Source organism: Marmota flaviventris, chromosome 4 (genome assembly GCF_047511675.1).
Source record: "Marmota flaviventris isolate mMarFla1 chromosome 4, mMarFla1.hap1, whole genome shotgun sequence".
NCBI lineage: Eukaryota > Metazoa > Chordata > Mammalia > Rodentia > Sciuridae > Marmota > Marmota flaviventris.
The window spans coordinates 78,025,172-78,037,954 of NC_092501.1; the positions used below are offsets into that span (position 1 = coordinate 78,025,172).

General features: G+C 38.8%; 1 pseudogene; it reads left to right on the plus strand.

Annotated features, from left to right (window-relative positions):
* The first annotated feature begins 5,048 nt into the window (after nt 1-5,048).
* LOC114102476 (U6 spliceosomal RNA) lies at nt 5,049-5,149 on the plus strand (annotated as a pseudogene).
* Nucleotides 5,150-12,783: the final 7,634 nt, after the last annotated feature.

The window sequence follows — 12,783 nt, forward strand, 5'->3', positions numbered from 1 at the left end:
ACTTATAGAACTCATCAATGAATTCAGCAAAGTACCAAGATATAAAATTAACACCCATAAATCAATTTCATTCCTCACGTGGAGAGAGCCTACAGAATGCAGAAAATCTTTTCCATCTGCACCTCAGATAGAGCATTAATCTCCAGGATATACAAGAACTCAATAAACTTAACACCAAAACAACAAATAACTCAATCAATAAATGGGCTAAAGACCTAAACAGGCACTTCACAGAGGAAGACATACAATTGGTCCACAAATATATAAAAAATGTTCTACATGTCTAGCAATTAGACAAAAGCAAATTAAAAACAAACTAAGCTTTCATCTCACTCCAGTCAGAATGGCAATTATCAAGAATACAAGAAACAATAAAAGTTGGCAAGCATGTGGGGAGAAAGGTACACTTATACATTGCAAATTGCTGCACCCACTATAGAAGCAGTATGAAGATTCCTCAAAAAACTTGGAATGAAAACACAATTTGACCCACTTGTCCAACTCCTTGGCATAAAACCAAAGGACTTAAAATCAGCCTACTACAATGACATGGTCACATCAATATTTATAGCAATTCACAAAAGCTAAGTTATGGAACTAGTCTAGGTGCCCTTTACAGATGAGTGGATAAAAAAAATTGTGGTATATATTCACTATGAAATATTATTCAGCCATAAAAAGAATGACTTTATTTCATTCACCAGTAAGTGAATGGTTCTAGAGACTATCATGCTAAGGTAGCCAGATATGCTAAGTGAAATAAGCCAATCCTACAAAACTGAAGGTGGAATGTTCTCTCTGATATGTGGATGCTAACACAACCAGGAGGGAAGAAAAAGAATACAAGTTCAGTGGATTAGGCAAAAATGAATGCAGGGAAGGTGGGGGGATGGGAATAGGAAAGACAGTGGAATTAATTGGACATAACTTTCCTGTGCTCACATATGAATACACCGCAGTGAATCTCAACATCGTGTACGACCACCAGAATGGGATCCTAATTAGAATAAGATATACTCCATGTGTATATAATATGTCAAAGTATACTCTTCTGTAAAGAATATCTAAAAAGAACAAATAATTTAAAAAATAAACAAAATTTTTAAAATAAAACCTAACAAAAACATAGTTTATAGATGATTGGGGGTTTTAAAAAAGATCTGCATCAAATAGGGATGATATAAGTGTTGTTGTATTAAAATGGAGTCATTTGTCTCAACCTATAACAAAAATAAATAATGTCCAGATGCTAGGGGGGGAAAAGTGCAAAGTACATAACAGGAATTATAATATCTACCTTATGTGTAAGACATGGGAAAAAATACAAATATAAATGGATCTTCTTGATTTGCAAAAGGTGATTTTTGTGTGTATGATTTTTGTCAAAATGTACCCAAATACTATGTATAATTATAATGACCTAAAAATAATATTAAACCCCTCCCAAAAAAAGAAATACCAGTAAAACAAACCAAATACTTACTTTAAATATTTGTTACATTAAGAGGGAGATAGAAGTGAAGTAGAGAGTGTTTCAGAATGGAAACTAGATATCTGAATGTTTAAATTAACTTCTAAAGTAATCCAAATCCCTAAAACAATTCTCAATCAAAAAAAAAAAAAAAAATAAGCCTAATTGTCTATCTGATTGGTAACCCATACAAAGAAAAACCCATACAAAGAAAAAAAATACTTCCAGTGACTTTAAAGCACTATTGTGAATATTAAAACTGGGTAATTCCCAAACTTACTTCCCATGCTGATATCCACACCAGCAAATGGCTCCTGTTACACCTGTGTTGTCACTCCTCTTGCTTCCAAATTTAAATCTCAAGTGGGTGCATATCAGAGGTGAACCATCCAAACCACCTGGAACCCATGGCAACTGGAATACACAGCTTTTTCTATTCTGCACACAGGAGACTGTAATTGAATTGTGCCGCAGTCTGGCTGGGCATAATCAGGAGCCACTTGTCAAAAGAAACTAACTTTAGTTTTAGAACCACACACGCCAAACAAAACAGCCTCTCAGGAAAAACCCTCAGAGCCTCAACTGCCACCACCGGCTTCCCACAAGCCTCTCTCTCCCACACAAGCCTCTCTCCACCTCCCACAATCCTCCTGCTCTTGAGGCCGATTGGCTGGGTCACGTGGGCGGAGCCAAAAAAGTCCCCCAATGAGCAGCTCCCTGGTCTGAAAGGGCAGGGAAACAGCCCAATGAGCATTACCACAGAGAAGCCAATCAGCTAGATGTTGCTGGGGCGCTGTGAGCCAATCATCAGCAGGCAGCTGGAAGTTTGCTGGCAGCTGGAAGTTTGCTGGGGCCGCTCCGGCTGTGGCTCTCAACAGAATTGAGCAGAACAATCTGTAGAAGGAGCCACCTTGTAAACTCAGGCCTTCCAATGCCCTTGATTGGTCTCTTGAAGATTTGATTTGATGGCAACCTAGGAATTTAAAAAAAACTCAAACTGATAAATATAACAAAATTATATCAAATAGCTAAAAGTTATGTCATTTCTTTCATCCTGGTAGATGCTTGAAGCCTTTATAGAAAAAATGGATACATCTAAAACACCCTACACCCTACACTACATGGTCATCCAGATAATCCTGCCACGACTGGAATTCCAATGACACCATCAGGGTTCTAGTTTGTAATGGGCAGAACATACTTTATTGCTTTCATTAGATGTAAATCATCGTCATTGATAACATTTTCAATAACATCCTCCAAATTCTACCTATTGTATATTCACTCAGGGAATAACCATAAAATTAGTCTAAACTCCATAAAAGGAAAATAAAAGCTAAGTTTCTAAAAATAAAAACTCAATATTTATAAACCCAGCTATGGGTTGGCAACATATGCCTATAATACCTTCAGGGGTATAAGAACCAATCTTAACTGAGATGTACTTTAAAAATAATTGCTGGCTGATGAATTTCTTATTAGCTCAATTTCCTGACCCAACAAATTCTCTCTTTACATGTATGTAAGTATATGCTCTCATATGTTGCATGTATCACACACACATACACAGTATTCTTCCATTTCAATCTTGCACTGCTTACTACTGGCCACACACCCTTAGTCAAGTTTCTTAGCCTCTCTGTGCCAGTTTTATCTGTAAAATGAAAGTAATGAGTGTTCTTCCCATTTGTTGTGAGAATGTGAATGAGTTAATAAAAATCACGTTCTTTGTCAGGCAGAGGTGGTACATGCCTATAATCCCAACTATCAGGAAGTTGAGGCAGGAGGATCATAAGTTCTTCAAGGACGGCCTAGGAAATTTAGAACCTGTCTCAAAAAAAAAAAGACATGGGATGCCTCTCAGTGGTAGAACTCCCCTGGGTTCAATCTCCAGTACCTGCCCCCAAAGAAAATCAAGCACTATGGAGAATGTCAGGGATATACTGAGTTCTATGTAATTGTTAACTATTAACCTTTCATTATGTTCATTGTTATTGTTGTTCTTCAATGCCAGCAGATATTAAAATAACAATGATTCCAGGTAGAGTCAGTATTCATGTGTCACAAATAGTTCGGATCAATTATCTGAAGTCTAAGATACTATCTCCCCATTTGGAAAAGAAAAATGTTCCCTATTTGGCAAAAATTACATAACATATTCATAGCAGGGAAAGAAAGAAAATCTTTTTCCACAGTGCTGAGTTGGAAACTAACCACTATCCCCTGAGCCAAACATAAAGGACTATGCATTTCACCAACATTGCTCCTGGGTCTTGAAAACACATCAATTAAAAATATGCTAGACTGACCAAATAAAGAAAACATTTTCCTTAGCAGTGATCAACTCTGCCCTGATTACTTCCTCACCCATCAGCCAAGTCTGAATGTCATTCATGGCTCAGAGGAAACATCTCATCCTCAGACAGGACACAGACTGAACCATCCAAACAGCAACTCAGAAGCCAGGGAGTTGTTACCTTAAGCACACTATTCTTAAGCACACTAATATAATAAATGTAAAAGAAAATGTGAGAGCAAGAGGCTTTTGACTGACTCTAGATCCCGGCATCTCAAAATGTAGAAATTGCACTAAGTGAAGAGAGATAGGAGAAAGCCTTTGAGTGAATACTAAAATCTCACTGGTCTTTGGAGACAGGGAAGGTCGGGGAAGGCAGAGTAAAAACAGCCTGTCATTTCCATGAATCAGTATGTATGTTAGTCTATTTTGACAGGCTATATTCCTTTCCTTGTGGTTATTTCAAAAATTAAAAGAATTAAAAGCCTAGCTGGGCATGTAGTACATGCCTGTAATTCCAGCAACTCTGGAGGCTGAGGCAGAAGGAGAGTAAATTTTTAAGTTTGAGGCCAGCCTCAGTAACTTGATGAGACCCTGTCTCAAAATAAACAATAAAAAGGGTGGAGTTCTATTTGGTTTTATAGTTCTTTTTGGTTTTAAGTTTATCCCATGGGGCTCAGTGATGGAGTGCCTGTGGATTCAATCCACAGTACCAGAAAAAAATATATACCTAGAAGTAAATTTAAAGAATTTAAAGTTTGCAAACAAAAACGCAGATGGCCCACTCATATTCTGACTTGAGGGTGAGGAACACACCGCTGTCTCTTTAGAAATTCACACATTTGAATAATGAGAGAGAAATGTCCAAATGAAGCAAAATATTCTTACAAATACATGGGCTTTTCTAGAACTTCCATTGTGAGGAATATGAATCAATAATATCAAACTCTAAAATCTTTTTTTTCCCCTTCACCAACTACCAAGGTGAGGAATTTAAAAGGAAAATAATTTCCATCAAAAGTTACTAAATTATGTTGCTGCTGTTGTTGTTTACCACCTGGACATTCTACCTTGGGATACATTGCTAGAAGTTTCTCAACAAAATAAAACTGCTTTCTGAATTGCTACTTTGGGCATGAAACATCAACTGATCCTTAGTAAAGGAAATAGTACCAAGAACATATGTGATTGGAATAAAAGAACTAGAAACCTGAAGGATTTATACAGGACAGTATCTTATTTCACAAAATACATTTACAGTCTATCAAAACTTAGAGAGTTGTGCTCACTTTAATAACATATGTACTGAAATTGCAACCATACAGAGATTAGCATGGTCCCTGCACAAGGACATGCAAATTTATAAAACATTCCATATCTTTAAAATGTTCAGGAAAGTGCAAAAATGTAAAGCATTCCATTCTTTAACTTTACAATTCTTTACTGTGGAATAGCTCAGAATGTCTGTTTTAAGTAACAGAATTGATAACCAGGAGAGGAAATGTAATTTGGATTATAAAATTCTTATTTTAATAAAAATTTCTTAAACAACGGGAAAAACTTCACGAGTTAATAAAAGTCAATTTTTTAATATGTGTCTTTGAAATCTCCCGTGTTCTGGGTTGGTTTGTATGTTTGCTTTGTATAGTTCTATTTGGTTTTTAGTTTGTCCCATACATATTTGCCCTTATAATAGACATGTTATTTTATTTGTGCCCTCTGTCTTCTGCTTTATGTGTAGTGGGGTATGTGATATAGGTATACGTTTAGCTATGCTATAAATGAAAAAGAAAGAATAATTTCTTTTTGGAGAAAAATAAAGGAGAACTTTTTATTACCTATAGGAGAAAAGAAGCAGCAATATTCATCTTAAAAGCAGGTCATTGTTGTTGAAGAAGGATTTATCTAGTTAGAAATGAGAGATGTATAAGGCAAAACTACATAGTGTGGCTGTAAAAAGTGGAGTCATCATTTTCCCTTACTCCTTTAAGAAACCACACAAAAGCAAGAACATAGCTCATAAACACAACTGTAAACCCCGTCTTTGAAACAGCAGGGAAAAATCTGAAGTCACTAAGCCCCACAAATAGGCAGGTCTTCTAAAAGCATTTGAGGTCAAACACAAGACAATGCTTTTTGCATTCCTTTTTTAAACTGATACTAATAATTATACATATCTAGTACAGTAGGATAATTCAATCCATGTATACAATGTATAATGACCAAATCAGAGTAATTAGCAGGCCTTGGAACTCCTCTCTTCTAGTTCTTCATAAAATCTATAACAGGTTGTTGTAAACTTTCTGCAATCTTTTTGACACTTTTTGAAATAATGCCTGCAGCTATACATCAAAAAACAAAAATCTGCAGCAGCAGAATTCTCCTGGTAAGTGGTAAAAACTGAAGTGCACAATTCATTACCTTTTCATTACCCCTGAGGGAATTGGATACATGGGAATTGGGTGCATGCATAAGAACTATGTTGGACACAGTTTGGTCACAAGGCTGGGAAAGCATCAGAAAACTGGTTGAATGAAGAAACGGCATGGTTATTTAGCTTCTATTTAGCTTCTTTTGCTGTACTAAGAAGTAAAGGAGTCATGGCCAAAAAGAAAAAAAAATCAAAACTTTGCTATCAAAAAGCAAAAGAGAGGAATAACATAGTGCCTGGTAGAAAAGTAAACAAAATAACTTGGACAATTCACAAAAACACAAATTAAAATGCTTTTAAATACTGGAAAATATTTTCAATCTCCCTCTTAAAAGAAAGGCAGCAATGTTTTCACTTATCAGATTGGCAAAATTTAAAAGTTGTGTTGGCAACTGTGAGTGATGGTTTAGGGAAATAATATATTGCAGGTAGATGGCAAATTGATATAAGCTCAGGGGAGGGCAATCTGGCAATAGTGCTCAGGATATGAAATCCTTTGACCTAACATGCCACTTCTAGGAAGTGAGAAATGGTGGGTATTTTAATGAAGTCTGAAGAGAACCTAAATGTTCATAATAAGCGACTGAATAAATTACTGGGTAATCATATGGTAGAATAATATGCAACTTCTTAAAGGAATGAAACAGATCTACATGTACCAATGTAGAAACCTCTTCAGGATATACTGTCGAGTTATCAAAAGGAAGATCCACAAAAGCATCTGCATTATGCTACCACTTACATATGAAAACTCATATAAGTCAAGGTATTTGCTTGTATGTATCAAGAACATTACTGGAAGCTGAAAAAAATGGATACCTATAAGGAGAAGAAAATGGTGAATCACACCCATGAAAAAGTGCGGGATCTTGTGTGTGTGTGTGTGTGTGTGTGTACGTGTGTGTGTGTGTATATACATTTACATAAATAAAAGAAATATTATAAGTTCTCTCTGTACTATAAGACTAGGGATGATTTTTCTCTTCTTTCTGATTGTGTTCTGAGTTCATAAATACTCCACAGTGAACTGAGTTGCTTTAAGAAATAAGATTTTTTTCCCTGAAATTCTCAATTATGTTCACCAAACAAAAATACTTGGTTAGTCCATTCAGTTTTTAAACATATGTTTTAATTGTGGGTCACAGTGAGATCAGAGCTAGAGTCCCCATAGCCCAGCATTCAGTGGTCACCACAAGCCTGGAATGCCCACCAGTCCGGGAGGCCCTTTCTACTGGCAGGGCGGAGTATTTGGGGACAGAGTTCCACTTATTGTTTCTCTCAGGTAAAGGTCTCCCCAAATGGTCTTGTGATCAGAATTAAAGGCTTGAAGCTATTTTTGGTTGCATTCTTGGCCCTAAGAGACAGGTTTCCTGTTAATGCTGTTTTAACTTAGATTGTTTGGGTCTCTCCAGCAGGAGACCAGATTTAGATCAAACACACAGGATCCTCCTGCTGAAACAAGAAGGGCCTGGAACACCCAGGGAAGTCAAAATCCCTGTTACTGGAGGGTGGGAAACGGGATGGAGGTACTTTCTCTACTGCCTGAGGAGGCCCCAGTGAAGAAAAACCAACCCGCCTACTCGGAGCCACACAAAGCCAAGGTCACTAAGCCAGCAGCTTAAAGGTCAAAGCATCCTGGACCCCCTGCGGAAGGCAGGTGCCCATTCCAGGGGCCAAGGTCAGGGTAAAGAGGCCCACACAGTTATACTGGAAGCACCAGTCCTCACACAAGGCCATTTAGGGCCTACCACTGGTCAGCCACCATTTGTAACCAATGGCCCAGGAAAGCTCAGGAGCATAGAAACATGGAGGACTCTGGAGGCAGGAGCTGGCCTGGCCCCCTCTCAGACTCAGTCATCCTGGAAGATGCTTTTATTTAGGCAGGAAAAGATCTTAAGGAGGGTCATCTCAGGGTCAAAATTATTTCGTTCTCAAAGAGGAAAAAAGGATACACCCTTGCAAAAGACATTGAGAAGTCTCACCTCCCCAGCCAAAGAGAAGAAAGAGTGACCTGCAGCCTGTGCCTGTACCTCTGACCTCTGAGGTCCCCCACATCCTGAGCTGGGGGCACATCTGAGTCAGGCAGAAAAGTGCCAATCTGGTAACCAGCTGCCCAGGGTAGTTGAGTGGGGCAGGACTGTAGGGGGACCTACTCTTTCTTCCATGTTTTGGTTCCATGTTCCCTATGCAGGGCCAGGAGAATGGCTGCAACATTTGGATTAGGCTCTTGACATTTTTCACAAGAGCCAATGGATGATTATAATGAAATCTTCAAGATGGTCTTGGAGCTTAGGCTATAACATGCTGACGTTCTACTTCTGAAATAGTCAGGCTTTTTCCAAGTCTTCACTTTGAATGTGAGTTTGAATGTGGACCTGGGAACTGGCATCTTTAGTCTCTTTCCTAACACAATCTAAAAATCATCCAAGTGGAGGTGGGAAGGTGGCCCATGGCATCCAGCCTCAGCTTTTTAAGAAAGTTTTCAACTCCATGGTTTGCAGGCTTGAAGTTTCTATCTGCCAAAGGTAAATAACCTTCCAAAGACCAAAGTGCAGTTTCTTCCTCCAAAACCAGAGGAACTTGGCCAAAATGTCTTCTCCCATCTTAGATGACAAACTGTGAAGAAAAGTCTTGATGTCTGGCAAAAGGTCCACCTCATTGTACACTTAATAAAAGAAAACCATGTGCTAAAAACAAGACAGTCTTTTGCTGAACAATCCTACATCATTGGCCAACTGCTCCAAATGTCAGAGAAGCAGCTTATGCTTTAGTTAAACTGAGAGACAAAAGTAATGTGAAAAGGTAAAAAAGAATTCAGATTTCAGGAGAATGACCTCTCAAAAATGACCTTTCACCCGAGCACACAAAGGCCTGAACTCTCTACCAGTGATCTCACTGGAAGCCAGGGGCGCACTAGAACCCCGTTGGCCAGGCCTTACCCAGATCAATTAAGCCAAGATCTAGAAAGAAAAGGGAGAACTATGGTATCAGTTTATACCTCCCGGGTTATTTGAATATCCGTTTGGGTTGAGAATCATTTCACTTGAGTTGATCTTATCATAAATGCCTTTCTCATCTCTGACCTCAGGCACCTTTAAATAGGTCTCTGTTGGTGGCGCACAGGGGGCTGACTCAAGCCTATCAGAGGCCCAGTTGTAAATACATCTCTTCTCTGGAACTCTGAAACATATGTAAAAGATTTTCCTTCCCCACAAATTGCACTCTGCACAACTATCCAGCCAGCAGGCCAGCAGGATTAACCTACCCTTGGCAGACAAGGTCAGGCCTGATCAGCGGCAGCACCTGATGCTGGTCACACCCTCCACTCCAGCCAGGCCCTTGCTTGAGCCTGGTGGGTTGTTTCAGTACTGATCTTCTAGTCATCTGGAAGTTCTGGGTCTGGCTGGAGGCCTGGTCAGTATCAGTCAAGAGAATTGAGTTAATTGGAACAAAGCTCTGGATTAGTTCCCTGGTAAGCCATGTAGTTTATTTAAGAAAAAGTGTCTTCATATACACTCTGACAGATCAGATGATCCAACCGTGACACCCTGAGACTGGGAACTGGGAACTATCTGAAAACCAGGGCTTGACCCACCTTAGAAAAGTTGCTCTAGCATTTCAATTTCCTAACAATGATAAATTTTCACTTTGCAGGACTGTTGTTAGAAAAATACTCAAGAAACAAAGTAATAAATTATAAAATAAGAATGCAGGGGATAATTATTATCATAATTCAAGAAACATCCAATAATGCTTTAAATTGATTACCCATCAAACTGTTTCTCAGGCATTCACGTGTATAAAACATAACAAGTTGAACAGTTTAAACATGGGTGGATTATTGTGTGACTATTATATCTTAATAAAATTGTTTTTAAAAATCTGCCCCAACAGTCTGAGAACTGGTCACAGTTGATGGCCACTGGTAGCTACATCCTCCTTTTCTGGGAAAACTGGTCCCTCTCAAGACAATTCCTTATGCTCCATGTGGCAAAGATATTTATGGGGATTTGAACCCACCCACAGTACCAAGTGTGGGCCCCAGTTGTCCAAAAGCCCACCATTTCACCTTGTAACCTTTTTTATTTGTTCTAATTTTTTATACATGACAGTAGAATGCATTTTGATACATCATATGTAAATGGAGTATAACTTCTCATTCTTCTGGTTGTGCATGATATAGAATCACACCAGTCATATAGTCATATGTGCTCATAGGGTAATAATGTCTGATTCACTCTATTCTTCCTACCCTAAGCCCCTCCCCTCCTCTCACTCCCCTTTTTTCTAATACAAAGTCCCTCTATTCTTTCCTAGCCCCCCCACCACTGTGAATTAGCATCTGTATATCAGAGAAAATATTCAGCCTTTGATTCTTTGGGATTCAATTACTGTGCTTAGCATAGTATTCTCAAGTTCCATCTAATTACAGGCAAATGCTATAATTTCATTCTTCTTTAAGGCTGAGTAATATTCCATTGAGTATATAGACCACATTTTCTTTATCCATTCATCTGTGGAAAGGCACCTAGCTTGGTTCCATAGCTTAGATGTTATGAATTGAGCTGTTATAAATATTGATATGACCGTGTCACTGTAGTATGCTAATTTTAAGTCCTTTGGATATATGCCAAGGAGTGGGATAACTGGGTTAAATGGTGGTTCTATGCCAGGTTTTCTGAGGAAACTTCATACTGCTTTCCAGAGTGGTGGCACCAATTTGAAGCCCCAGCAATGTATGAGTGTCCCTTTTCCCCCACCTCCTTGCCAATATTTATTGTTTATCTTCTTGATAATTGCCATTCTGACATTTTTTAAATGTTGATCAATTGTATTTCTTCTTCTGCAAAGTATTTGTGTTGAGAGCCACAGCCTAAGGGGCCCCAGCAAACTTTCAGACTGCCAGCTGATGATTGGCTCACAGCACCCCAGCAACATCTAGCTGATTGGCTCCTCTGCGGTGATGCTCATTGGGCTGTTTCCCTGCCCTTTCAGACCACGGAGCTGCTCATTGGGGGACTTTTTTGGCTCCGCCCACACGACCCAGCCAATCGGCCTTAAGCAGGAGGATTGTGGGAGGTGGAGAGGCTTGTGGTTGTGAGAGAGGCTTGTGGGAAGCTGGTGGTGGCAGTTGGGCTCTGAGGGTTTTTCCTGAGAGGCTGTTTTGTTTGGTGTGTGTGGTTCTAAAAATAAAGTTCGTTTCTTTTGACAAGTGGCTCCTGAATTGTGCCCAGCCAGACTGCGGCATATTTGTTCAGTTCATTTACTATTTATTGACTGGGTTAGTTGTGGGGGTTTTTTTTGCAGGGGGGCGTGGTGTTAAGTTTTTTGAGTTCTTTGTGTATTCTGGAGATTGATGCTCTATCTGAGGTGCATGTGGTAAAGATTTTCTCCCATTCTGTAGGCTCTCTCTTCATATTATTGATTGTTTCCTTTGCTAAGAAGAAGCTTTTTAGTTTGAATCTTTCCTATTTATTGATTCTTGATTTTACTTCTTGTGCTTTAAGGAAGTCAGTTCCTAAGCCAACAAGGTGAAGATTTGGTCCTACTTTTTCTTCTATCAGGTGCAGGGTCTCTGTTCTAGTGTCTAAGTCTTTTCTCCACTTTGAGTTGACTTACATTCAGGTGAGAGAGAGGGATTTAATTTCATTTTGCTACATATGAATTTTCAGTTTTCCCAGCACCATTTGTTGAAGAGGCTATCTTTTCTCCAATGTATATTTCCAATGGAACTTCTAATCCAGCACCTTCCTCTTCCCAGAAATCATTGGAAGCAGTCAAAAAAGAGATCTTCCATTCCAATTCCTACTTTAAACATTTCTTAGCCCCTGGACTCCACTAAACTTCACCTATATGATATATGGACCATACTGTAGATGTTGTCATCAAACATAACCTCCAAAATCGCATTCTCTGTTCTTTTATCATAATCAAATCTTTATATTCTTCTCACTTCCTCATCCCCACATTCCTGTTCTATGGCATTCAAATTCAGGACTCCCCTTTCCAACCTGAACTATATACTGTGCTGCCTTGTTTAATAATTTGCTTTAATATGCATAACTATCCTTTTATACTTTCCTAGTATGTTCCTACTCCTTTTCCCTAAAGTGCCTCTTCCACATTCTTACCACCTTTTCCATTCTCCAGGCATAGCTCACCACATGGCAGGACTTCTGTCTCCTTTTCAAGTCATCTTTCTTTCACTCTCACTCAAATGTTCAGCTTCTTTCCCACAATCTATAAAGATGAGTATATTACGTCTTCCCCATGTTTCCCATGGTTAAATAAGTAAGTACATTTCTCGATCTGTTATTCTTTTCTAGCTGCCACCTTATTACTCTCATTCACTTCACCATCAAGAAGCTCAAAATACTTGTCTATGTTCCTTGTCTCCACTTCTTAACATTTCCTAACATCAACAGTCTTCCAGCCCAAGATACTTCAATGGAAATCTTCTGTTTAAAATTACACCAACCCTCTATTTGCTAAATCAAATGGATTTTTTTCCAATCACACTCTTACCTGAATTATCTGTCACATTTGGCCTGGTTTCCTTGGTATTTCCTGTTCCCTTGGTCTCTG